This window comes from Stigmatopora nigra, chromosome 5, assembly GCF_051989575.1.
Source record: "Stigmatopora nigra isolate UIUO_SnigA chromosome 5, RoL_Snig_1.1, whole genome shotgun sequence".
Taxonomy (NCBI): Eukaryota; Metazoa; Chordata; class Actinopteri; order Syngnathiformes; family Syngnathidae; genus Stigmatopora; species Stigmatopora nigra.
The window spans coordinates 6,893,173-6,920,836 of record NC_135512.1 but is presented as its reverse complement, the minus strand read 5'-3'; the positions used below and the strand labels follow the sequence as shown (position 1 = coordinate 6,920,836).

The following is a 27,664-nucleotide window of genomic DNA, read 5'->3' as shown; positions in this document are numbered from 1 at the left end:
TCATCACCTCCCCTCCGGCTCAGAACAAGTGGCTATAACAGAACTTGCTGAAAGTGTACGGTCTGTCCCGGCGTAAGCTATTGTACATCAGACATTGATGTTCTTGGTGACCGCACTCCAGCGCAGCTCATGCAAAACATTCTGGGTTTAATGACCTATTATAAAATTGGGGGGAACTAGCTTTTTATTGAGCTATTCCTGCGGCAACTTCCCTCACATGTACACAAGGCCTTTGGCAACGCCACCTTCAACCAGCTCCTTTTTGTGATGGATAACCATTTTCCGGCGAAAGTTCTGGCATGTAGAGAAGTTCAGTGCCTATGGATGAATGCTTGGGATTGTTAGGTGTTTTTAAAAGTGTAAAAAGTAGAAAGGAGTCTTAAAAAGGAACTAACGTTACCCAATAAGGAATTTAACAAAAAATCAATTGTTGCCATTTTTTTGGGGGAAATTCTGTTTGTTGTAGAGAAGTTCAAATTCCTTGTTGTGTCTGTGGTAATTTAGTTGGTTTGTAAAATGACTTTTTCTGTTGCCGAAACTAGTATTGATGCATAGTATAGAATGACTGTAATCACTTCACTGTTGTTGAGATGATAGCATAGCATTGCATTGCAACCTTCACTGTTAAAATGGACTGGACTTCCATCATCGTCAATGGCACTGCAACAGGATTCACTTGATGGAGAAAGCTTAGGGTGTCAAGGGAAGTATTTGGTAGCGGAGGCAAACCTGCACAGCCAATAAATTACGAGCCTTCAAGCCCCACTTTACATTAATAGAATGTGCCGCGCCGGTTGCTCCGCAGCGGTCCCGCTGAGATTAAAGAGCAGGGAAATGGCCGCGGACAGGCTCGGTTCGGCTCGGCCGAACGACGACTGTCCCTGCGGTGCAGCGTGCCTTCCGAGCAGACGCGTCGGGCCCGGGAGGTGTCTCATCACAGGACTGTTATGGCTGTTTGTGTAGGATGCTGCATTAAAGCATTTGCCAGGATGTCTCCAGAGATTCAGCGAGCTGCTTTTGAATAAAGTTGCTACATTTCAGACCAGTGCATGTTAGAGAAGGGCTGGAAAATCGGCATTTTCTATGAATGCTTCTTTGCTTGTCCTTGCATTGATCACAATAATGCCGAACAGGTCTACTTTGTCGTCAGTAGATGGGATTTTTGGGTGTTCATTGTTCATGCGCTTGTGTTGCTTTTCTTTGGTCTTCAGGCTGGCTGCCAAGTTATTTACGCTTCGTTCCCAACCCTGGCTTTGAACTGTAAACCCTATTATAATGATGTGAAAAATGGACGTAAAATTACTATCCCAACTAGGCTGAAAAGAATGAATTGAACCAAACACATGCTAAAATAGACACATTACCACACTTATAATACTTTGCTTGTGCTTTATTTCTCCTTATTACGCATAAGTATTGGATTGTGTCTCTATCATTGGACCCTCAATATCAAGTGACCTGGACTTTGGTAGAAAAATCTGAAATTGGGACATTCTGACTTTGAATCCCATTGAAATCTCAACTTGAACTCCCTACCCTTAAACCTATATTTAAAACCATAACTTCAGTTTGAAAGCTTAAATAGGCCGAAGTACTGATCATACCAGGTGGTCTGTTCCTTAGGGACATTTGATACTGAAGCAAAAATCTTCTGTGATTGGAGCGACTTTTCAACAGACTTGCTGCAGTATAAATTGTGAAGTAGATACGCATATACGCATACATAGAACTCATCAAAACAGACCGATGTAGGATGTTGTTTGTAGATGAATGGTGTTTCAATGCATTTCAATGTGGAAAACCCATTTGTTTGTTAGTAAAATGGTTACCAGTTCCATCATGAAACAAATTTAACTTTTAGGTCAAAGCACCACGCAAATTCTGGACTTTATTTTTGGGAGGAGCTGGCGTTGACAGTACCCTGCACGTACACTGGGTTGCCTGCCTGCAGCATCAGTATGCTGGCTGCGTGGTCATGTCTGTTCCCCCCCTTCTCCCCGCGTCCACCTCGCCTTTATGATTCCCACTCTCAGTCATACCTCCACCGTCTGTGTGTGCCCTCATTCTGCAGCTCATCCTTCTTTCTGAGAGGAAAATGGAGCTCCATTTGGGTTAGCTGCTGCCATCTCGGCCTTCACTTACTGCACTGCTGAAAGATGGCCAGCTCACTTTCAAGGAAGCTGTACACTTGACGCCCAAATACTGAGCTCTTCATTGTTGGCATTTCAACCTGAATGCAATATCAGATCATTTTAACCACAGCTTGAAGTTCTAGCCTTCATTTGAAACGGTAACTTCAATTCCAAACCCAATTCGAGACTGAGATCAAACCTGTGACTTGAAAACCTAATTTAATACCTGCAAATCTTGAATTCAGAATTTAATTTACAAATAATAATACAATTATATTAAAAACTTTTTTAAAAAATACTTTAAAATGAACAAACACTGAGCAAAAGCCTTTCCATGATTGTCATTCATTGTCCCAGTTCAAATGGATTTCACATCTATCACCATCAATGACAATGAATAAGTTTAAACTGTGACCCGGGCATGAAACCCAAATTAAAACTAATCTTAAACCAATCTTTAAAGAGTATGTTGAAAGTATACTTCAAGAAATCTAACCCTCTAACAGGCAAACCTTTACAGTGATCTCTAAGCCTTCATTGGAATCCCTGACACAATTTTGAACCTCACTTTGAAATGTGCCTTAAAACCGTACTTTGAAACTCTCTAACCTGGCTCAGGGTATCTGTATCCTGCACCGGCAAAGATACTGTTAGCTTCCAGTCATACGGTTTCATTCTGCATTTCTATATCGTAGACGCCACTATTAATTGCGCTGCAGATGGCTGTCATCTCCGTGCATGTGTGTGTTAGGGTCTCCGTGGGTGTCTGGTGAGAGGGTGCTCAAGTGTGGAGGACTCATCATTGGTTATTAGGAGCAAGCGGGGGGCCACCGGGTTGAAGAGGGAGAGCCATGCAGCACAAAGATGAAGACGTGATGAGTGATTCTTATTAAATGATCAGACTGTGAGCCTGTCTCTAAGGCTACGTCCACCGTAGGATGGAAAGTGCTTTAAAGGCCCCCAGTCACGTGTCCTTTACTAAATTCAATAGATTGGACTTCGTTAAGCACAACCCATGGTCGTATTCATTATAATATTTCTTCAACCCCCCCCCCCCCCCCCCCCCCCCCACAAAAAACGGTCTCAATCCTATTTTGCTGTCGGCAGGAATACTACGGTACTACTACCGAGTGACGCAACAAACAGACGGGCTCTTTGCGTACACGTCTTCTTGCATTTGGTTTCATTAGTGTTTGCCAGAGTGAACTTGCATGTATGCAACCATTAGAATGTGTATGCTTTAAAGTACTCGTATGATTTATTGTAAGTGCAGTTTTACAATATATATATATATAGATGCAGTACCTTTTCCTATAATTTGTACCAATACTACAGACTGCACAAATCCAGGCATATGTCATTGGCTGATGGTTATTTCCTGGCGAGCATCATAAGTGCGGATGAGAGGCGAGGATAAGACCGCATATCAACCATGATTAATTCATCTCATATTCTTCTTTGCTGGGAATTAATGTGCACTTAATATTCAATATTCCCATATGATGGTTCACACGCATATGATTGCAATGTGATTATGAAAGGGTGGCGCGTAGCATGTGCGTTTGTGGGGATGAAAAAGAAGACGAAGATTTTTGTAAATGACTTGCTTAATTCTGTTTCGCCTCAGCAGTAATGCTTAAGTAATTGAAAGTAGAAACAAAAATGGAAGTGAAAGAGGCAATTTAGAGGGGATGACTGGAGAAGTGGAGTCACTGCATTATCCCAATGAAAATTCACTAGGAAATTACAACTCATTTATTTTGCCACTTCTCATTGTCTCTATGTCTTTGCCTTAACTTCCCCATTGGGGGGGAAACCACTAGATTACATGATAACAATCTTCAGACTATTTTTTATCATGCATAATTAGGCCTGCCTCATTTAGAGGGCAGGTGTCAAATTCACTGCCTGGTGGTCAGATCTGCTGTTCTGTCATATTTTGCTACTCATTAGAAATGTATACTTTGCCACTCTGCATATGCGGGCTTTAGTCATTTGTGTTATGCCCATATTTTTTGCGATCTTTGTCCTGAAGCTCTCAAACATCAATAACTAGAGCACTCGATTTATTGGATAGGGTACCATGGAACCATCAAAATATGTCCCTGCCATAAATTAGCGATTAAAAACACATCCAAAATAGCTGTGATTACTTTCACATGGGTAATGAGGTTGATATAAGCAATCTATTAATGTAGTGAGTACACTGAGACTTTTTAGGTGGTTGGATTTCAACCATCAAAATATGCATCCCTATAGACAGATGCAGGAGGATATATTCATTGATTAAAATGAATAAGAAGAACATTTTTTCAAGTGTGTAGGTGAGGGGGTTGGAGGCAAACATTTGGCAGTTGAGTAAACATACGCGCACACGCATGTAAATGCACAATGTCACGACTTAAAATGATGTTGCGCACACTCAGAAAAAGTGGGTTGATGTTTATTTATAACGCACATATTCTTTATCCTCTAGTTTTACCTTCAGCTGTAGCTGTTTTATTCCTTCACAAAGCAAACACAGAGATACATTTCGGTTTCTTGACCAATTAGACATCCTGCTGTTCTTGTCTCTTGTCATCTTGCCATGGTGCTTATAAAAATGGGAACTGCGGCGCTGTCCAAATGGAGAAGAGCCCCACGGTCGCCTCCGTTTTTGTTCCTGAAGTGCAGACACATTAGTCTCGTCTATTCTCAATGTGCGTACGTGTGTGTGTGTTTTTTTTGTGGGCTTTGTGCTACATTAGCCTCACAGTCACAGGTAATGATCTCATCTACCCGCTGGCGTCGAGAGGAACAAAAGCAGTCACACACGCACTCACACACACACACACACACACTCACATACACAGACACACAGACACACACACAGATTGCTATTGTAATGTTGCTCTAATGGTCTACCTGACAAGTGCTTTTTCTTAATGTCACCAACCCCATCCTGCCTCACTCGACCCTCTGTTCTTCTCCTTGTCCTGCAGGTGCACGTTTGCCCGCCTTTGAGGATCTCTGACATGGATACCAGGTGTGCTGATGCTCAGGTGGGTCGCTCAGCAGAAGATGCTAACAAGTCGTGTCGTATGCGCTTGTTGCCATTCATATGCAGTCTGGGGAATGTCTCCTTTGGTGGGAATCTTACAGTCTCTAAATCAACTTTCCGATAACTCTAAATAGAGCAACACACTTGAAAAGACTGAGTACTTTTGACTTAACCACAACCCACTGGTGCAGTTCCCGGTTGGCATAGTAATGAAAGCTGTACTCAAGTCATTTCAACTAAACTTTGATAAGCAGCTGCAAAGTCTATTTGCGTTGGAAATGGTTGATAGCTTACCATTAAAATCAGTATTCCCTCAAATGTAAACAATTGAAAAATTAATTATTAATGAAAGTACGAGTGACATCAAAAGATGTATTTGGGATTTCGATTTGGAAAAAAAGCAATAAGGTGGATAGTGATTTTTGTGAGTTTGTTTTATTTCATTGTGGATCACATTTGACAAAATCATTATAAAATTTTAGGGATGGAATTTTCTCATATGCAAAAATTGAGACCACTGTTGTATCTTTTTCTAAAATTAGTTTTGGAGCAATTTTTGTTATACAAAACGTATGGGCATGATGACCAAACAATTATGATAATGTGGAAGAGATAAACAAGACTTCATTAAAATGTGTCACTTCCGGCTAATGATTGATATCAATGGGCAACAGCAGCAGGAGATTTAAATTTGAATTAAAACTACGAGTAGACGATCTGTTTTTTTCTCTTTCTTCTTTTACAATCAAAAGGATTGTGGCTCATTAATGGACACTCTTAAGATGAAAGTGGGACTTAAAAGACGAGGAAAACCCATGAAAGTCATTGAAGTAATTCATAATGATCCTGGAGTCAAAAGTGTTAGCTGTACCCATCACTGGTTGTCTTTATTTCAAGACTATGTGGCATTCCGGAAAAATGTTTCCTCTTTAAAAATTGAAATTGCTGTCCTATGTTTTGGGCCTACTTTAGGTTCATCGGCGACTGGACGCCCTGAATCCATCATAGTAACATTCAAATATAAAGACCAGTATTTCATTTCCATTCGGTTATAAAATATGTCTCCAGACTTAACCGGAGGGTCTTTTAAGGCTTTGGACTCTTTAGTGACACGGATTGAGCGTTGAAGCCGGATATAAGCGTGTAACCGAGACCCTGAAAAATGAATGAGGACAACATTTATAGGAAAGAGCCATCCTTGAATTATTCATTTACGATATTGAGAGTATACACGGCCATCATGTTGGGAGGGATCCTCTCCCAACCGCCATCATCAGTGCACACGCCCAGTTAAACAGAGGTCAAGCAGGGTTGCTACTATCCTGTTGCTTTCGCTTCATTGGAGCCTAAGAGTTGGACGTAGTAATACGTTTTAAATCGGTCAAATCGATTTTTGGTGGAGCAAAAAAAAAAACATACCTGTTAATTACTTCACTGCCATTGATAGTAATGGAACTCCTATAAATTCAAACTGATGGAGGCTGGCAACCATTGATTGCTGCCAACCCTCTCAGTTAAAAATGGATTGGAGGTCTGTCATTGTCAATGGTGGCTACTGGATTTAAGGAGTAAGCAGGGTTTTTTTTTTTTTAATATGTGAAGCTATAGTTGCACAGTTGCATTATGGGAGCTTGTAGGTGAAACAGGTCACGGCTAATCTCATCGCACTGTCGTAAATTCACCTCCAGACATATCGACGGATCCGGGAAAAGGACGTCATTATTTCAAGCAGTTGACTGATTCCTGATGAAAGTAAGATGCATATGAATAGTATGGACTGCACGCTTGCAGGGTTACATGTTTTAACGAGGCAGGGAATCCTTTGTGCTAGGATTTAACATATAAAGTGAGGCAAAGCACCATAACACCCGCACTTGTTTCCTTTATCCTATTCGATCTCTTCTTGTCTTGATGCATGTTATCTTCTCAAGTAAGTGACACCTGAGGACTTTGATTCACCTCATTTAGTTTACCTTCACAGGGCTTCTTCAACGCTTCCAGCTTAATTTTGACCTAGACCAAAAATATCCTCAGGATAATTGTCTATTTCAAATGATGAACGACGGCTCCTTTTGAAAATGTATTAACAGCCTTTCTGACATTAATGAATGGGTGATTAATTCTTAAAATACGTTTTAGGAAAAAGAGAATGTCATTTTGCAGGTCCAGATCAAAGCCCCCCTCTGACCAGTGCTATGACTTGTTCCTTATGGTTAATATGTATGATCGTTATCATGCCCGTTTCAATTTTCAACTGTTTTGAGCTCTGTCTGGAATCTTAAATGACCAGCATAACTATGTTTCAACAGGACATATGGACAGTTCTTGAGAATGGCTCAAACTCCCCATTGAATACTATAAAAAGAAAAATCTGGCTTGTACAGTCAATTTCAACTATTTCAACAATTTCAACCACTTCCAGAATGCCACTGTGATTGCCATTTACCTTGATTTCACTGGAAAAGGTAAAACTACATTTCTTTTTTTTTAACTCATTCCCTTCCATTGATGTTTATAAAGTGTGTATTTTGGTTCATATTAGGCAAATTGATGAGGAAAGTATTGCTATTTCCTCTGGGTGAAATGTTTATTAATAGGCATCATTGGGTACATACTGGTATATCATTGTTGATGCCTGGTTTAGCAATTACGCAGCCAGTTTGAGAATGTCAAGTAACTAATTCTCACAGTTGATTTGTCTTAATACTCTGTTCCCCACAACACATCATTAGAGCAGTTTGCACTATCACCCCACTCTTTCATACCCTAATCCGTCCTCACTTTTCTCTTCCTATCCTAGCGTAAAGGGATAATGAGTTAAAGATATTTCTAAGTAATACAAGGTGACCTAAAAAAAAACAGTGAACTTGAGCAAGTACACATATTTCATTTTATTAAACATGATGAATTCAGACTGAAATTCACAGTAATTCTGCAGTAGTCAATGAGGAATACTCATCAGCAGATTTCAAGAATACTTTTGTAAAGGAGGATGCCATCTAAATTAGGTCATTTAAAATCAAAAGAAAATTCATTCCATTAATGTTTCTTAAACTGCATATTTGAAGATTTCAATTAATATGAATAAGACAGGTCTACCATTACTCTTGGCTTTATTGGACTGTTAAAAAATTCCTATTTTTGTGTCACCCTATATATATATATATATTCAATCATATTTTTTTGTGCAACCATTCTTTTATAGCATCTCAATTTCCCCTGAATCCTCTTCTGTCAAGTTGTATTTTAAGGGTTAGTCTGCTTCATTTATTTCATTTCATCCCAGGAAAAATTAGTCAGTTCAAACTCACTAGTCTATCCGTCATTGATGGATATTGCCCATCATTTGTAATGATTGAGATAAGCTTTTGGGACGGTTGCTTTTTATCGTCCTGAGAATTCTGTCGATTTGAGAGACAGCAAGAGAATTATGCTGTAATATCAGTGGAATAAATATTGATTTTGAAGACTAGGCTAGGCTTCAATCACAAGAAATCGTCTGACAAGATCATGTAGAAAAAAGAAAATTGAGGCAAGTTAGCTTTTCAAAGTATATCACGCATCCAACGAGTTGAGGTTAACAAATCTTCTCTTGTCCCAAAGAAACCTGTACCTCTCTACTTGGGATCCAATTCTGTCTCATGGGATGGCATTTGGAATATCATTAGCATGTTGCCAAGATATCTGAGAAGAAAAGCAGGTGTCTTTTCTTTGCATAGCAAGATACGCCGCTGTTCGCATCGTTTCCGTTCCCCGAGGGTGCGTGTAGGTGTTTCCGCTCCACGAAAGTGGCACATTTCGAAGTAACTTTGCAGACAGAGACCGCAACAAATGTAGCCGTTATATATATGGTAGTACACCAACAAGCTCTTGATACATCTACTTGTGGATCCTTTTTGCCTCTCTATCCAAATGGATTTGGACAACCATTCACTCTGTGTGAGCACACAATGATTCGCTTCTTTGGACTTGAAGTGTCGAAGATAGCGAAGCACCAGTTATCTATACGTTCAAGCCGAGGAGAAGAAGCAGTACAGCGGGAAGTGCAATAAGAGATGGCGTTGTGGGAGGATTCCGCACTGATAGGGAAGGTAAACTCCAGCTACTGTCACTCCGAGATGTAAAGCACCATCTTGGCGAGGAAAGATGATAAAGATGGATTTTTAGTAGGCCAGGAAGGAGTGCAGAGGAGAGATAATGGCAGCCAATGAGTTAAGTCTTTCACTTCCATTTACATTTTTTCATAGGAAAAAAAAACTACAAAATGCCCTGAAAACCTAACTTCACCACACATCATTGTTGTTTTGTTTTTTGTTACTTCAAAACTCAATCCCAGCCTTGAGTAACCCCCCCCCCCAGTTCTTTCATCTTTTCCTTCCTTATTATAGTTTGGTAATATACATTTTTCCGCCTCAACCTTAGCCTCCCCCCTTTTTTCCCTACTCCTTGAAAGCTGCAAATAGGACAGCCTGGAATCGCAGGGGTTAAGAGGAGTCCTGGCCCGCCATTGGCTGGCATGCGGCAGAAGGAGGTAACCAGGCAACCTCGGGGAGAGAGAGAGAGGGAGCGAGAGAGCGGGTGGTGGAGGAGGAGGAGGTGCTGGAAGAAGACCGGCATAGTTTGGAAAAGGGGATTGAGGGAGAGAAAAGATGTGAGGAAGCTTGCGCGCGCTCTCCGCGGCATGGAAAACTGGATTATTGCGCCCGCCGCAACTCTCTGTGGATGTGTGAATAAACCAGGAGGAGCAGGAGAAGTAGGAGGCACGCAGATCCCCACTCAACCTGCTTTTTGATTTCATTATTATTTTTTTCCTCAAAAATGGGAACTAAGTGTACTCCTTTTTGCTGCTCTGAGAAGGTAAGCGCAGAACGGATGGTAAAAGTCTCCTAGAAATGATGCGCTCCAGTCGTGGTGATGCAGTATCATCCGCTGGTGCATTGAGATGTTCCATGCATGCGTGTGTGTGCGCACAGCCCCCCATCAGTGAAACATATAGTGTGCTTGCGTGTGATTAGGCGGGAGCCGCACACAAGAATGCTGCATTTCAGCCGTGTCTCCTCATTAGCGTGTCACTCATTCAGACCCACGACAATGGCAGATAAACCCTTTTAAAAGTTTATTCTGGTACTGATCAACATGTTTAGGTGATGGGATCGACCGGGGGGGGTGCAGTCCGTTTGTGGGCGGTGTGGTGTTCAACCTAAGGCCCGAGGGGGTAGGATGAGAAAGAAGCACGGTCGTGTCACTTTATGAGATGCATGTTGAAAAGCGAAGACGGGCGTTTGTAGTCTGGTTGTGCTGAATGTGATGGATGGTTTTTAATAGTACGCCCACACATCATTGATTATTGAAGAGTACTTATCATTTAGCCAAATATGCTTCCTTCTATGCCCTGTGAGAGGGTGACTCACTTGGCTATGTCATGAGGTATATTTGCCATGTTCCTAAATGTGGGTCAACAACTGTAAATTGCCATTGGTGCCCTTATTAGAATGAGTCAGTCATCGTGAAGATGGAGCAGATGGGTGAAGCTGATGTTTGTGGCCAACATTTTTTATTCATTATTTTTTTTCAGGGTATTTTTTTATTAAAAACAGCTATTTTTGACTGTCTTTTCTATTGTCATAAGCATAGTAGAGACATTAGCATCTGCCCTGGAAATTGTTTGCTACCCTGTCATTTTGAGGTCGTTGCCCCTTTAAGAAATCCTCTTATATTTTTCAATTTTCCATTATGACCAGCATTTTGTTTTTTTTTTACAGAGAAGGCAGGGAAGTAATGCTTAGTTGCAGATTAAATATGCTCACATTTAGTAGGTTTTGGCATTACATTTTAGTACAAAAGGAGTATTTTTGGCTCTTTATTGTGGTATTATTTGTATCTACATTATTTCAATATAACAGGGTCTTTGTACTGCTATGGAAAACATAGAGTTGTGTATTTCGTAGTATATGAGTCCGTCAATGAAAGTCACTGTTAATGGATAAATATTGTTTAATGGGAAGATTCTACTTGTTTTCTTCTGTTTAACAAGTTTTCACACCAGTGGCATGTTGCCGAGTGGAGGTCATGTTGATGCCCTATATATCGAATAATACTCTCTTTATGCCATTCACTGTTGATCTCTTGTAATCTGTTATTGTGCCATTACATATAGTGAATTGTAGATGTTTTTTTTTTTTATATAAATCCTGCTGTCTTGTATTGAATCAATCAGGTGGCCAATGCTGGCTTTTATAAATCAATAACAATCTTATGCATCTCTGCTAAAATGCACAAGTAAAAATATGCCTTTAGTTTTACCTAAAAGCTAAAATATAATCAGAATTTTGGTCACCATTGGATACCCTCAGCTAGTTAAGAAAAAAAAAAGTTCAGCTTTTCTTGAATCTGCCCCCCCCCTCCACAGCCTCTTACGTCCGCTTGTATGAGCTCGGCAGGCTAGCCCGGTCGCCATGGTAACCCCTAGAGTATTGTTTGGAAGCTCAAAGGAAGACAAACTACTGAGTGCTCTCTTTTGCCCTCCTTTAAATCTCCGCTCCTTCACTCTCGCCCTCTCAGACTTGTCTCAAGTTGTATTTTTCAACAATGCATCAACAGTTTTTTTTGTGGTATCATTATGCTCCCAAAAAGTTGTTTTGGGCTTCATTGTGAGTCATGAGGCATTACAATTTTCTGAACTTAACTATAAAAGTAGCCTTCATTCTTACAATGGCAAAATGCTATCCATCTGGCAGCAATAAAAGACTCAAGATCTCTCTTTTTAGGGAAATACAACATATTGTCCTCAAGGCTTAGCTGGGAGAAATCATTTCACGGCTAATTCAAGATAAAATGCCCTGTCCGTGAAACATTTTCAAATGCTGATTTCCCCCTTCAAGGATTTGCTCTCATTCGCATTTGACATTCAGATATAAGAAATGTGTCTTTTTTTCAAGTCCAACCTTGCCATGCTCAGTTCAAGTCAACCCCAGCTAAATAAGCCTCTATACCAGTCACTACCTGTTCATTTCATTCCGTCCGTCTTTCATGATGAAACTAGGACTTCCTATGGATTTCACAGCGGGAGATAAAGATGCTGCCAAAGTGTTCACGTTCTTCAGAGAGTCTTGCTACTAAAATAAGCAGGATGACCCGCCCCCGTCCATGCTTCTTAAATCTTGTTTTTTGTCACTCCATAACCGAAGTGATTCTTGGATGTACTACACGTTTTTCACATGGAATTAAGAATCGGTCACACTGCTTGCACAGTCCAATGGGAGTGGGCTTGTATTTTATATTTGACTATGCATGTTCAACGTTTCGAGGCCTTTTTATTCTCTGGGGGAACCATGTAATACACATTTTTTTTAGATTCTTGTGTACAAATATGCTGCATGATACTGATGTTTTTTTTTCTTCCTCTCGTGCTCTATAAAGCTGGGGTGTCCAATCTTTTATTTAAAAAAACAAAAGAAATGATGAAAGGGTCAACTTGAAATCCCTCCAGGTTTTTTGGGTAAATATATAATGGGAATCATGTAAAAAAAGAAGATTGGGTTTTAAAATGCATGTTTTGTTAAGTCATAACTCGTTGGCCAATCCATTTTGAGTGGGAGGTTCAATATTGTTTAAGTCTTGAAATGTAGGCTCAATTTAAGATTCTTGTGCAGATCATTTTGAAAGATATTTCATCAAGAAGGCAAATAATATCTAATCTTTAATCTTCCATTGATGACTACAGACATTTTATTTCAATTTGATTTTAGAAACATGGCGTCGATACGATTTTTCCTTCAAGGGCCTTAAAAAAATGATGCAGCGGACTGAATCTAGCCCGGGGACCTTATGTTTGGGACTTGTGGATTAGCATTTTCTGGGTTTCAAATCAACATTGGAAGCTTGGATTAAGGTTTCCAATTACAGGTTCAATCCAGGGTTAAGATTTAAACTAAGACATCAATTTAGAGTGGGGGTCACTACCCAAAGCATATAACATCTTATGCCAGTAACTCATCCTTGAAACAGATTGTGATCTGAATGTATGGCACATCTGTCTGTCTGCCATGTTGGTTATTTAGCTCCAGTATATGTGAGATGGTGCAGGTCAATCCACCAGCTAATCTGTCACTGCCGGCTGTAATGTGTAATCTTTTAAAACACCCACAATCCTCTCGCAGTGGTGGGATTAGCATCTGCAGACACAAGAGCAGTCCACACACACATACACACACACATGCACACACACACATACACACACACATGCACACACACACTCTGCATGTTGTTGGAAGTTGTTGTTCATCCAAATTGATCCTTGCTTGTTGTTTAATTTTTTTTTTTGCCTTTGTCTTGTTTGCGTTTTGTGTCCAGTGAAGGTTTACTGGTGTTTTGCTTGAGGACTAAGCCCCCCCCCCCCCCCCCCCCGTGCATTTAGTTTTTGGAGGGTCTGTTATTGTTTATCTTTTTTTCTTCAAAGCAAATTAGAGAAAGTTTGGAAAATACAGTCCAAGTTTGTGCTCCTGGTGGGGACAGAGACTGTTAGAGGGTGCATTTGATTGGGAAGCATGCATTTTTAAGCATAAAAATTGGTGCTATGCAGAACCGAGTGCTTCTGCAGCTCCCACCATCAGACAGGAGAGACTCCACCATTTTTTAATAGACTGGAATAGTTCAGAAAACCACTCCCAATGTGTTTTTTAATGAGGGAATTATCACACAACATGAATTTGCAAACACCCCCTCCTTTAAGCCCTCTTTTTTTTTTACAAAAAATGTTCCCTACATTCTTGCCAGACAGGAAAAATGAATTGTGAGGATGAAGGAAGGTCAAAAAGAGAGAAAAGATCAAGGTCGAAAAGAAAAATGAAAGAAAGCCGTGAATCAAGTTAAGTTAGATTTGTATTCAGGGACGAAAAACTAAGACAGAAATAGAAAAATGATGTTCAGAGGGCAAAAAGGAAAGTCGAATGGAAGGAAGGAAAGAAGGAAGGTCACATAGAAAGTAATCAAGCAGTAGAGAAGGACAGAGGCAGGAAAGCAAGTTCACATTACAAAGCAAAGGACGGAGGATGGAAAGGGGAAGCAAAAGATGAAGAAAATAAAGAAAGATGGTCAAGAAAGACTTTTTCAGGGGTAAAAATGACAAATGTATCAGAAAGGGAGGAAAGGATGCCCACCTGACCCACATTTACACAAGGCTTTGCACCACACTGGAGTCACAGAACATTAACGCCTCAATTAATTCAAGGCTTTACATCCCCTCACACTCATTTGGCTGATGTCAAACTCCCCACAGCGCCCACCCTCACGCACGCACGCACCCGCGCCCTCGCCATGACGTACGACCTCCCACATTGACCCGATGAAACTCTCTTCCTGACATTTGTAGGGGTGCGAGGGAAAGCCACAAACAAACACTCTCCAGTACATTAACTCCCTTTTAAAGGCCGCCAGCGACTGACGCCATATTCTTTATTCAAGGAGCACGGCGGCTAATGAATGCACACGCAGAGGAGTTGCCGGGAGGGGTGCTCGTGTCGTTAGCGTCGCAGCTGGGGGAAAAAAAAAAGTTGCAGAGGAGCGACCAATAAGCCAAAGATGTTTTCCTCGGAGGATTTCCGCTTTGTATCACTCCCTCTTTTCCTTCCTTTCGCCTACTAATTAATTTCCAAGTCTTCGTCTCCCCTTTGTTGTCGATATTAGTAGACGCGCTTGGATGGCCGCACTTCGTGACGTGTCTGCCGGCGTCTAATTTAGCTCTTGTCCAATCAGCATTTGTGGCGGCCAATGGGCTGGCTTCAAAATCATCACATTTAAATGTTAATCCTACAAATAAAGTTGGATAGAAACTCAACCTTTTCTGTAATTTACACATTCACCTAGTTTGATGATTGCCTACTAATTCACTGCTATTGACAGTGACAGATGTCCAATTTAAATTGACTGGGAACCTGGCAGCAATTAACATTTACCTCCCTTAATTCCATTGACCATTGAGTCATCATGTTTCACTGCCATTGATAGCAACATATGTCCAAACTTTTTCTCATTTATGATTAATTTGACCAAATCTGGCTTCTAAAGTAAATCCTAATATGATTTAGAAGATGAAAGAAATGCATTACTGGAGAAATTGAGTAATATAGTAATGTTTTTTGTATGCTCAGTCAGTCGGCACAATTCCTCGGGTCACTTCCTGTTGATTCTGAGCTGTTTAGTGTCAATTTTAAGACATTTACATCTCACATTCTGCTGTTTTTCTATCACCTGTTGGTTTTGGAGCATTTATGGGTCAGGTCCTGTTGATTATGTGTCACTTCCTGTTGGTTTTGTGACATTCTCGGGTCAAATACTGTTGGTTTTTGGTCATCTCCTATTGATTTTAGGGGTAATAACAGGTCACTCTCTGGGATTTTGAAGCATTACCTATTATAAGAAAAAAAGGCATAGGACAGATGGTTAAATTTGGTCATTGACCAAGCTTTTAATTTGATTTAGTTAAAATTTCCATCAATTGTTACTGTTAAAAATGAATTAACATTTCATGAGTTGCAGCCCAAGGAGAAAAAAACATATTTAATGTTTTTTTTTTTAATTCAAGCACATTCCAACTGCATAAAAATAAGAAAGTATGTCGTTGGCTCAATCAGCACTTGCAAGCACTCCAAGGTTTCACATTTTTGTAAAACTTCTACTTCTCAATCTCAAGAGTCCTCACCTTGGACAATGTCACACCCTCTTTTTTTACCACCAAAGTTAACATCATTAATGCCATGTGATTCAATGCAGAAAACAGTTTAGCACATTTCAGATGTTGCAGACTCATGGTATCATAGATGGAACAATATTTTAAAAGGTTTTCGGTTCAAAAGATGAATAATTCTCCCATCGGTAAAAAAAAAATATAGTAAGTAAAAGCCAGCTGTTAAACAATGGCAGCCAGCACTCAACTAGATTAAAATTGATGTTGCCAAGGAGACAGCATCTCTCCAACAAAGGCATTAAGCAGGACTTTGTACTTGATCTGATTGGCCGCCTTATGGATTTGACATGTCGGCCAATCACATTCCAATAGCAAAAGCAAATGCTTGTCCAGACGGCTCCTATATGTTTTTTTTCTCTTCGTGTTATGCTTGAATCTTGTTCCGGGAGTTGATCCAAATTTTCAAGAGTGGATATCAAGCCATATGTTGCCACCTATGAGAGGAGTGAGATTAGTTTGTATTTATTTAACTAGTTTTTCCTCATTCATTTTCATTTACTTTGCTGTCAAAAGAAAAACCCCTTTAAAATCAGTTATTAGAATTCCAACAACAAAGTACATGCGTTTTGAACCAATTGTTCTCAGTTCTCAGTTTCATAAAAAAAAATTAAAAAAAGATTGGTGAGAGGAGAAGAAAATAGGCCTGTTTGGATATAGTAGTAGCAGAGTTGCCCTAATGCCCTATTGTTGTCTTCTTGATAATAAAAGGCCACATGGCACTTGAAAGAAAGCTGGCTGCAGTCGTGCCACATCAGCGTTAAACACGTTAACAGAGTTGTTGGCTGTCAGCACTCTGCCTTCGCAGCCCATCGCTTCTCCAGCGTTGGCTTTTAATGGTGTTGCACGGGTCATGAAACATGCCCATCCCAAGTTAAGTCCCAATTAACAATGAAAGATAAAATATAAGAACTCTTTTTATGCAGCATGAAGGCAAACACCAGAAGAAAAAACTTTGACTTTGATTGAAAGCTTCCAAAAACAGATTAAAAAAAAGGCTCTAAAAACTTTGCAGCTTCATCAATGTAAATATTATAGTTAAACAGATCCAACCTCAGCTACCGTGGTTAATTAATAGACTATTCACTTCTAATAAATATTAAATCAGCAAGTATTCAAATAATCAAGTCTTTAAAGACATTTGCGTTCTACTATCTCAGCTAAAATGGTCTGCCCAGAGTAATAAAATATAGGAAAAAAAATGAATGAGCGCAATGGATAGATCATTTGTGGAGTAAAAAGATGACAAATTCAATTAAACGAGACACAACTGCCCGGCATATTTATTGTAAGTGTGAAAATTCCTTATTTGTTTAATAAGACACCTGAAAAGGGTCTGTCAATACACTTCGATAAATTGATTTAGTTCACCTATCACAAAAATGAATGGCTATTACTCGATAAATCATTTGTGGCTCCCATATTTATCGTCCATCCAGGCAATGAATTATTATAGGCAGAAAAAGTCAATACAATCAATAACCCTTCCCATAGAATAAATACATAAAGTGTGCAGACCCTTAAACCTGAAGCAAATCAGTCAAATCATCAATGGCGTGCTACTGATGGACACTGCCAATGTTGACATATGTTTTAAATACCAAAGGAGCATGCACTGGATAATGTCAGGCATGCCTCGTGATGACCCAAGCAGCAATGACATTTCCCCCTTTTTAGCCTTATTTACTGGCACGCACGTAAGAGGATTTGACCCGCGTAAATACACATTAGCAGCACACTAACAAAGACCCGGGCCTCCCCGTGTACGCTCGCCAAATCACAACCACCGGAGACAGTGAGCGAGGCACGGCTTTAGAAGCTTTAGAGGCTTGTAAGCGTGCGTTTATTATATTAGTCAAGCTTTTGGACAGGGAATAAAGCGCGCCGGTGCCGTCAATTGCAAGTATTCAAAAAGTGGCTTAAAGCAAGGCCTGGCGTCGCCCTTTGTGGCAATGACAAAAATCCGATTGGACGTCTACCACGGTCAGTGGCATTGGAACATGATCTTTCCCTGGAAGTAACGTGGGTATGTGCATTTGCTCTATAATTGTCTTCCCTCCCATTCTGCGTCCATACATTAGGAAGGCCGACTTTCAATTAGCCCCGCTCTCTGCCAGATAACGACCGCTTGCCGACATGGCGCTCCGATTAGCACGATAAGTCACATTTCCAAATGAGGGGCGTTGGAGGACCACCCATTCAGCCACGGGGCTATTGCTTGTGTGTGCGTGAAGCTGGATTAATGAAAGCGGTGAGGTTAAATGACTGGAAAGTGATTTGATTGGCTTCAGTGACATGACAGAGCTGCCGTTGATTGAAGCGTCAACCCGTCGGCTGCCAATGGTGCCGATATACGTGCCCAATACATTGCAACTGTGGAAGGTTGGCAGCTGTTATTTAGTGAGTCTGATAGGTGTTGTCTCACTAATGTAGAATGATGGTAGTTGGATGTCTGTAGATCTCAGGAGATCATCAAATCTATCGGGGGGCTAATATCTGTTTGTATTCTTAAAAAGAAGCACCTTATTGATTTCTATTGATGGTCAACATAAGATGACAAGCTGCGGTAAAGAGTCAAAGACGGGAGTGGTTTTGTGTGAAGGTGTGGCATTTTTGTTGCTGAACAAATTGTTTTGTGCAAATAAGTCTTTGGTTCTGGATGCTTTACCACATTTAATTTTTTCTAAATATTGCATTTTTGTGGCTATATTTAGGGTAACCATCAGAGTAACTGATATTTTGTGGTTGAATTTAGTGTCTTCCATTAGAGTGGAACATACAAGTATTTATCTGATTGATTCATGTTTTTGCAGTAAAATAGACTTCTTGTGGATGAATGTAATTTTTCAACAGAACATAAGGAATTAGTATGTGGGTCATTAGTGAAATAGAGCATGTAGGTTGTCAATTAGACTGACGTTCGCCTCCTCTCCTCAGGGGTTCCCACAGCGAAACAGTCGATCCGCATCATAGATTTGGCACAAGTATTACACTAGATGCCCTTCCTCATACAACCCACACAAGCGAGAGTCAAACCTGGGCAGCAGGGCACTCTACCACCTGCAAGTAGATTATCATTTAAAGGGTTGTGAAATATTTTGATATTTTGTACTAGACATTTTTATGATTGTGTTAAACAGTAGTCTTGGGAAATATTTTCAGAGTAAACTCAATTTTTATAGTAGAGTTTCTATGCCATTATCTTGATCTCATATACAAAGTGTTGGTGGCCCCATAAAGTGTGGGAATAATAGTTTTTTTAATTTTAGGTAAAACATTTTTTGGTTTACCTTTTAGTAACTGGTGGCAGTACGGTTAACTTAGCTCGAGTCAGACTCTTGAACTTGCCCACTCGCCCCTTACCATTCCCTCTCGAGAAAAAGACTTAATGATCCCAGGCCTGATGAACGGCTTCTCCATGAATTTGTGCTGCAGGGGAGATTTGGAAACCTGCATAACTGCCGGACATTCCCGGGATTGGACCTCCTCACAGGAGTGGATTGACCCTGGGCAATTTATTAGCCCCACTGTCGACATCTATCACATGCTCGCCCTCAGGGACACATGTGTACGCATGCAATAATGATATCAATGCAGCTCCCGGCAAAAGGTTGTGCTCAGGTGGCAGAAGCCAAATTAGGGCTCCTGTTTTGCCTGACTTTCTCGAAGTGGCCGAAGCAAGACTCCTATTGCTTTTGACAGATATTGCAGTCAAAATGCTAGATAGCTCAAGTCAGATATACACTATGTTATTCTAGTCCATATTTCTAAATTTTGATGGCTTAATAGTCGTTCATCATCCATCCTTGAAAGGATTGCGAGGGTTGCTGGAGCCTAACCCAGCTGTCTTCAGGCGAAAGGCAAACTACTCCCTAGATTGGTCACCAGTCTATCATAGGACACACAGAGACAAATGACCATCCGCACTCCCAATTATACCGCCACAAGCGTAAAATTGAGCCTCAGTGATTGTAAAATGTGGCTTTTCTAGTGAAATCTAGAATTTTATAGGTTAAATGAATGGGTTTCAAGTTAAAAACAGGCTTTTTTCTTGTCATATAGAAAATTAATAGTTAAGCTTGTGTTAGGGCCTCGGACCCCGACCTCCTGAGACTTGCCTCACCCGAGGCAGGTGGGAATGTGAACGCATCTCCACGCCATCCAATCAACTCATCTGTTTTTACTAACCCGCTCTAGTTGCCCTCATTCAATAGCATGCCTGCCAATTGGCGAACTGCCTGTTCGACAGCTTCTCCGGACCTCTTGGCAAATAAATGCTTTCCATCCCCCTTATCTCTGCCTCCCTTGTGTCCGCTCCAGGATCCCCTTCGCCACCGCAAACCCTAAAACTTTGGCTTTTACAGTATGCTAAAATTCTTTATTTCTGAGGGCAAATTTTAAAGTTTTAATGGCACAATATAACTTTTAGCTGCATCTTGTTTTCGTTGCTACAGGAATGTATGCACATTAGCCCATATTAAAAATCCTGAAATTAGCCACCAGCATGGACTCCAATAACTTCCAACTTGACTAAATAGCACCGATACAAAAATATAAAAGATACAACTCAAGCTCTGAGGACCGACAGATACTCACCCATACTTCATGGCCACCAAGTTCCAAAATTATCACTTTATGAATGACTGAGGAGAAGAACGTTAATGTTAAAGTCCATAAGAAGAACAACAACTACCTGAGCGGTGACTTGACAAGCCTTCATCTCCATCTTTTTGTGTGGTACTGTTGCATTTTCATAGTAGCATTCGTGTATTGTCTTTGTGGGGCAAAAAAATAATACCTTTTGGCTTCAGGTCATACATATATTCATCCTACAATAAAAATGTAGGTGATAAACAGTCATTTTCCTGGCCAAATGTAAGTTTGGGGTCCAGGTCTGAATCATAATCGATATCTCTTTGTGCAATTTTGGACTGAATTCTCTTTCAAATGCGTAGAAGTACATGCGGCGTCACATTTTCTCTTGTGCGTCACCTGGAACCTCATCAAACACTTCCCTCCTCTCTCCATTCAATCCACTCTACACCGCATTAGCGCCGCAGCCAGCCGGCGTGCGCGCATGCGAGTGCATATCAATGCGTTCGCATGTGCCCGCAGCTAGTACTGTACTCTATCTTAATCTGCAGTCTATTAACATATTCGCAGTTTGTGTTTTTCCGCCAGTGGAGGCATCTGACAGGCCAATTTCACAGCGACGTCAGCCTCCATCTCGCTCCGGGCTGCCAGGGAGGAGATAGGGGAAAGGGGGGGGGGGAAACACTAGGGACTTTGCCTTCGAACCGTAACCCTCTCATTGCATTTACCTGCTTGAATAAAGAAAGCTTTCAAGAAGCCATCTCTTAGATGACATCACAGAACAATGCTGAGGGGTTCTTTATTAAATCTTCTCAATACAAGATGTCATGTTTCCAAGGCGACATCAAAAGTCAAATTGAGACCATTCCATTTTATTCATAAAGTGCCTCTTTACATAATGAGCAGGTCAAGGGCCACACCTTTACATTATATATAGAGGCACACTGGGATCTGAATTGAATTTGTTCTCTGGGCATGGGCTCAGTTTTTTTGCTTGGAAAGCAACAGTTTTTGTAGTTGGTCGCGGTTGATTTTTATTGAAGCGACGGGCGGAATTTGGTTTTATTGCAATTTTTTTTTCAAGAACAATACATGGCAGTTTGTGGTGGAAATAAGGGTTGTTGTTTTTTAGAAAAAAAGGTTTTATGGCTAAATATAGCCACCTGATGTAGTGATTCATTCCTGACGTGACCTTGGAAAGTGTGGGGTCGATTCCGACTTGGTGGTGGTGTTATTGTGAGTGTTGTTTGTGTCCATTTATGCCCTATGACTGACTGGCGACCAGTCAGTCTTGTGTGTACTCCGCCTTTTGCCTGAAGTCAGCTGGGATAGGCTTCTGCACGGGCTATGATGAGAACAAGATGTGTTTAGAAGGAATGAATAGGTAAATCTTAAAATTACGTGGCTGAAAAAAATACATTGTTAACTCAATGCAAATTTGATGTATTTACAATTGAGCAAGCTATATATATATATATATATATATATATATATATATATATATATATATATATATATATATATATATATATATATATATATATATATATATATATATATATATATATATATATATATATATATATATATATATATATATATATATATATATATATATATATATATATATTTACACAAGCATTGATTTCCTCTTAGCCTTCACTGAGTGTTTTTATCTCTAATAGATGAGCCTCTTTGAATTTAGAGAAGTTCTTTACAGAGAGACATGGTGTTACATTGCTTATTTGTGTGTGTAGGCTTCTTTTATATGAATACATTGTGGACACATGCTGCAAATACACACGCTCATTGAGTGTTGAATGTGTGACAGCTTGATGCTCCTCCGGCTTGCCTTCCTCCTCCTCCTCCTCTATTGCACACATATTCAAATGAATTTTTTAGAGTGGCACACATACAGAAAAACCGTGTCATCTAAATATGAACAGTATGATGAGGATAACTACTCAAACCCCAGGTCAAATCAAAGAATCAAACATTTATTGGGAGGATGGTATTGTTCCAGAAAGACACAGCAGTGGATGCTGTTCAAAACTGGGAATATCACCCCTAAGCCCTAATTTTCCCAGAGTAGTATATTTGTCTCCTATAATCCCCAGAGGTATATTTTACCCTCAGCCATCTTTCTCTCCGGCTCTTTTGTCTTTATCAATCCTTGTCCTCTTTTCTCTCCTACCCTCCATCCGTTGACTGCACTATCGTTAGCGCTACAGTGCTATGATGGATGGCACCGGGAAGCCCGGACATTAACGGGCTGGGACAATACCATCATTACCTGCGCACACACTTGCACACAATTCACACACATATACACACACACACACATGGCCGTTGTTTGCAATGATGACGGCAGAACAAATGGTGACATTGGTGTGCTTGCAGAGAGCATAGTGTTGTTGGCAAATATGGGTTGAGAGCTGAATACATTTTTTCTTGACTGTATTTTTGGACAATTGTCATCTTTTAATGGGAAAATACAAACCCTGGCTCAAATTTTTGAGAGCCTTTCTCATTGAAGTGAAAGGTAAAAATTGTTAAAAATTATGGCCACAAATGTCAGCCTGTCACGATATGAAATGAGTCCATTAATTGCACGGTAAATAAAAATGAGGTCTGTAATTTTCCCGGCTGCGATTTATTGCCGCGTGTGTTAAAACTTCGCCCATTGATTGCATATGTATGAGACTACAATTACTTACACAGACGTGTATTGGATTTTTATACCAATGGTTTCAGTTTTAGGCCTCAGTTTTCTGATAGTTGTTTTTTGGTTTCAAAAAATGTTAATTTTTGTGCATCCCAAAGTTTTTTTGTTCGGTATATCTTTGTGGCAAAAAAATAATATTCAGGTTTTATTTATTTTTTTAATGTGTAGATGTATTTTAGAATAAATAGAGTTGTTCAGATGTTGTTTGGAAGAAAAGAAGTGTTAATATGGCCATATATAGTATATTTGCGATTAAATACATTGCTTTAAAAATTCTGAAGGCAAAAAAAAATCTTTATGTAAATCTACTGATGTGGCAAAATAAAAAACTGCTGCTAAATTGTTATTACAATTTCAAAATAGCCGTTTTTGTTCGTGACTGATACTCTTTCCCATTATGCAAAATCTCTCCACTATTTGTAAAATAGTGTCAGTAAGTTGCTTGCAGCTGAGAAAAAAAAGATGCCATTTGAATGCTAAAATCCCTGCTCTATTTCTCGCCCCAGTCTGTGCCACACACATGCACGCACATGAGCTTTTCCGTGACTTTTTGAAAGAGCTTTGTATCGACCGGAGGCCCCCGCTGGGGAGAGAATGGCGATGTTCTTCGCTCCCTGGGAGAGTTCACGCATACCGACCGACAGCGCAATAGACCACAGGGTGCTAAAAGGCTCTCTCCTTCCAGAGCTGCTTCACCTCCAGGAACTTTAGTGAACAGATTTCTGCACTTTGCCTTTATCCACATGTGTGTGTGTGTGACAGAAAAGTTCAAAGACTTACCAATAGAATTTATGCAAATCTCGTCTCGGGTTTGATAATCCGTCAGTGATTCAACGGCAAGTTTACTGATGAGGCCAAGCGGGTCTATATCTCGACCCACTGTGTGCATTTGTGTGTGTGAGAAAGACAGAGAGATCGTTCATATTGTTAGGAAGCATCTGGAGCAACAAGGTGTTATTAAAGTCAGCCACTCAGTCAAGATTGATCCATGGCGGCCTCGTGTGCTTGACGTAGAAGAGCGTTAAGGTGTAAATGGAAGAGAGGAAAGCGAATGTGAAGGTTGATTTTCTTAAGCTAGGCAGTATTGTGTGTTTTCAAGTCATTGGCTGACATTGACTGCTATAAACATCCAGTCTATTTAAGCTGCTCAGTTCAGATGGCTTGGATGTCTATCACAATCGATGGTAATGAATGAGTTGGTAATATCCAGGATAATGGAGCTAGTTTACTGAAATCTAACCGTCAAAATCAAACCATTTGACCTAAATTGTTGCTCTTGAATGCTTCTGTTTCATTGACGATGCTAAATGTCCAGTTCATTTGGACTAAAAACGGGTGAACCGCCATTGCCACAATATGGGGTGTATTGTTCGGGAGAAAAGCAAACGCATTGTTTTCCCCTGAAAATCACTTTTGCCCTTCTCAAGTCTAGTTTATGATGTTATGATAAAGTGTCTTGGATTTGCCTGGCCGCAAGGTTTAAACAGTGTTTCCTTAAACGATTTTGACATTATTGTTTTGCTGGAACACTTGAAGAGGATGTTTATTGATTGTGAATTAAAGTTCAAGGTGATGAAGGCTGACAGGCCCGCTGTTGAATTTCTTTTCATCTCCTTCGAAAACAGTAAGTTTCTATTTATTTTCCTACCGTAAAAGGTCTTCATTGATTTTTAAATTATGACCAACCCATTGAATGATGTCAGTGTCCCTTTCTATTTCTGGGATTAGGTTGCTCTTTGAAAAACCAAAGCGTCTACAGATTTTTGAACATTATTTAAATTGAGGCAATGTCAAATTGAAAAAGGAAATAGGCTCTTTCTTGTCTGACAGGGAGGATGTAGGATGATACAAAGTTTGAATGAGGCAATTTTGATTGTGTCGGTCGGAAATAATGCAAATGCTAATTAGAGCAACAGGAGTTATTCTTCTTTCGATCACTCTTCATCTATTTGGATCTGTCTGCCTGTGGCGATGCCTTGAGAAGCATGTGGCAATTCATGGTACATGTGTGCGTATGCACGTGTGTGTTTGTTAGACGCCATGATTAAGAGTTTTGAATAATTGATGATTGCATCCTTCATTAAGTCCCAGTTGTGTGCTCCTGCAGGCTTCTCGCTCTATTTTTATGCCTCGCAATTGTGCTCCATTCCGCTCCACAGATGGAGTCGATCCATCACTCACTTTAGGCGCAGCCGACGGGGGGTCCGGAGGGTATGTAGGGGGGGGGACATTGGGGCTGCTAAATCACACTGAGTGGACATCTTTAGCAGAGCCATAATGACGTTTAGCAGCTCAAAATTTGAATCTTATGACCATACATATGCAATAATCCGATTTTCAGTGAAAGGTGACTCGGATACTGCTACATTTGTTTCCACCACTGTAACTGACGTGAACTAGTTTGATCAGAAAATGTACAAGACTATAATTCAATTGGCACCATTTTTTTTTGCTTAAACCTCAAAAGGCACTGTGAGACATTCAACAACAATGTTTCTGTCCTTTTTTTGGCTGCCAAACGATGTCACAAATTTGCATCGTTAACGCTATTAAATGGTGTCAGGCTCTCAAGATGTGTGCGGTAATGGCAGTGTCGCATGCAGTCAGTCTGCCTCCCACCAAGGCGACTCCCTCCACGACAACGGTTCCAAACTCCAGTCACAAAGCACTGATCTTTTTCTCAAGCACTGCTTTTCCCTGCAGGCAAGCAGCATGTTGATTTTAAAATGAATTCACATTCAAAATGGAGATTGAAACGGGCTCATAACGTGCCATTGTGGACACATTTAGGTCAAAGAAATCCCCTAAAACTAGGATAAAAGTCAGTTCTGCTGAGGAGTCTTGAATTAATTATGGATTGTAAAGAGGATTGCAGAATATTCCCATTGAGATTATCTTCCTCAACCCAACTAAGCAACTGTAACAAACCTAGCATTCAACTAAAAGCAATCAATTGTGTAAAAACAAGCATATTGTTGGTGTGGGTAAATAGAGCTACACTTTACTCTTTTTCTTAATTATTAAATTTTCCAACCCCAGATTCACCATGAAAATTGTTTAGAAAGTGTCAATACAAATCTCGACTTTGATGGAGGTCATTTGGTACATTAATGAGCTTTTGGAATTGTTTTTGTGTTTTTAATAAGAGATGAATTACTTATTGATCATTATAGTAGACCTTTGCAAATGTAATTTCACGATTTAGGAGGTGAGAAACATAATGATTTGAAATAATCTGCTTTGTTGGATTGAGGTATCGCACATGCGGCTGTCTGTTAATCACTGACGTCTCAGTGGAGCTCTGGTCAAAGTTCAGTAATGGGTTGTGGTTAACTCCACTTGGTAAACACACATTTAGAGACACCATCAACATCTTAGGACTCTCACACGGGTAAGGCTGTAGCCCTTTCCTTCAATATCTTTCCTTTTCAAGTGTGTTTCACTCATCAGGAAATGCTGAGTAAATCAATTCTCCCTCTTATGTGTTGGCTTTGGTTGACATTCAGCACCCCTGTCATTATTGTTGGGTCATTGTTCACTTTCTTGGAAAATGACATTTCATAGGAAGACTAAATACATATGTTGATGAATTACATTCGGTCAAGTAAATGGTATTCTCTGGACCATGAATAATGCTTCTCTTGGGCCGAAAATGCAACTTGAACTTACATTTCCTCCTTGTGCATGTAGTGCTTATAGTCCAAGTAAACTACGGAAATTGATTGTCAAGATTTGCCTGACTTTCTTTCCCCTTAACTTTACAAACACCATTCATCAAACTGGGAATGTAGGTGATGGACCGAGGTGACACCCATTCTTTAAAAGCGCTCATCCATGCTGAGCAGGTCACATCCTGATCGGAACCTGACAGCCCATAGATTGTCGGCAGGTATAACCTTTAGCACGCACTGCTACCTGACACCTGGAATATTTATCTACAAGGGTGTGGAGTTGAACTGATCATAAGTGCGTAATGGTGACAGTGAAAGTGGTTGTTATAAAATGCTTTTATACAGAGAAAGGAGCCTTTGAGGTGTTTGGAATTCCCATTTTTTCACCAGCATGTCCTATAACTTTTCTACAAAACTGCTGCTTTTTTTTGTAAAATCAGTTGATTTGAAATTTACTGCTTCTATTCAACTTTCCTTTCCATATCTTTTTGGTGGAAATACCCCAAGACTTTCTGGTAAACTTGAGAAAATGAAGTAAAAGGTTGTGTGTGTCATAGATGGTGGTTTGTCTCACTGATGTTTTACTGATTTTGGGTCATGTCCAAATACATCCCAGCTCTGTTTCTGCCTTTCCGTCCGCCTGGCAGACTTTATTGATTTCTGGGCACTCGGCTCCAGTTGGCAACATTCCGGCCCGCTGTGCGACACACGCACATACGCACACACACTAATACACAGATCCTGGCATGGGCAGCCTGTTGG

At 40.2% G+C, this 27,664-nt stretch overlaps 1 protein-coding gene across 11 annotated transcripts in view; it reads left to right on the top strand.

Annotated features, from left to right (window-relative positions):
- dab1a (DAB adaptor protein 1a) overlaps nucleotides 1–27,664 on the top strand; it is a 156,165-nt gene that overhangs the window by 76,936 nt on the left and 51,565 nt on the right. For 9 of the 11 annotated variants that reach the window (XM_077716932.1, XM_077716942.1, XM_077716939.1 and 6 more), the window contains exons 3-4: nucleotides 5,114–5,173; nucleotides 7,482–7,637. The gene's annotated coding sequence lies outside the window, so the exon portion shown is untranslated. Of the gene's footprint in view, nucleotides 1–5,113; nucleotides 5,174–7,481; nucleotides 7,638–9,755; nucleotides 10,030–26,583; nucleotides 26,623–27,664 lie in introns of those variants that run through there. The other 2 variants (XM_077716931.1, XM_077716933.1) reach the window with 2 other exon arrangements.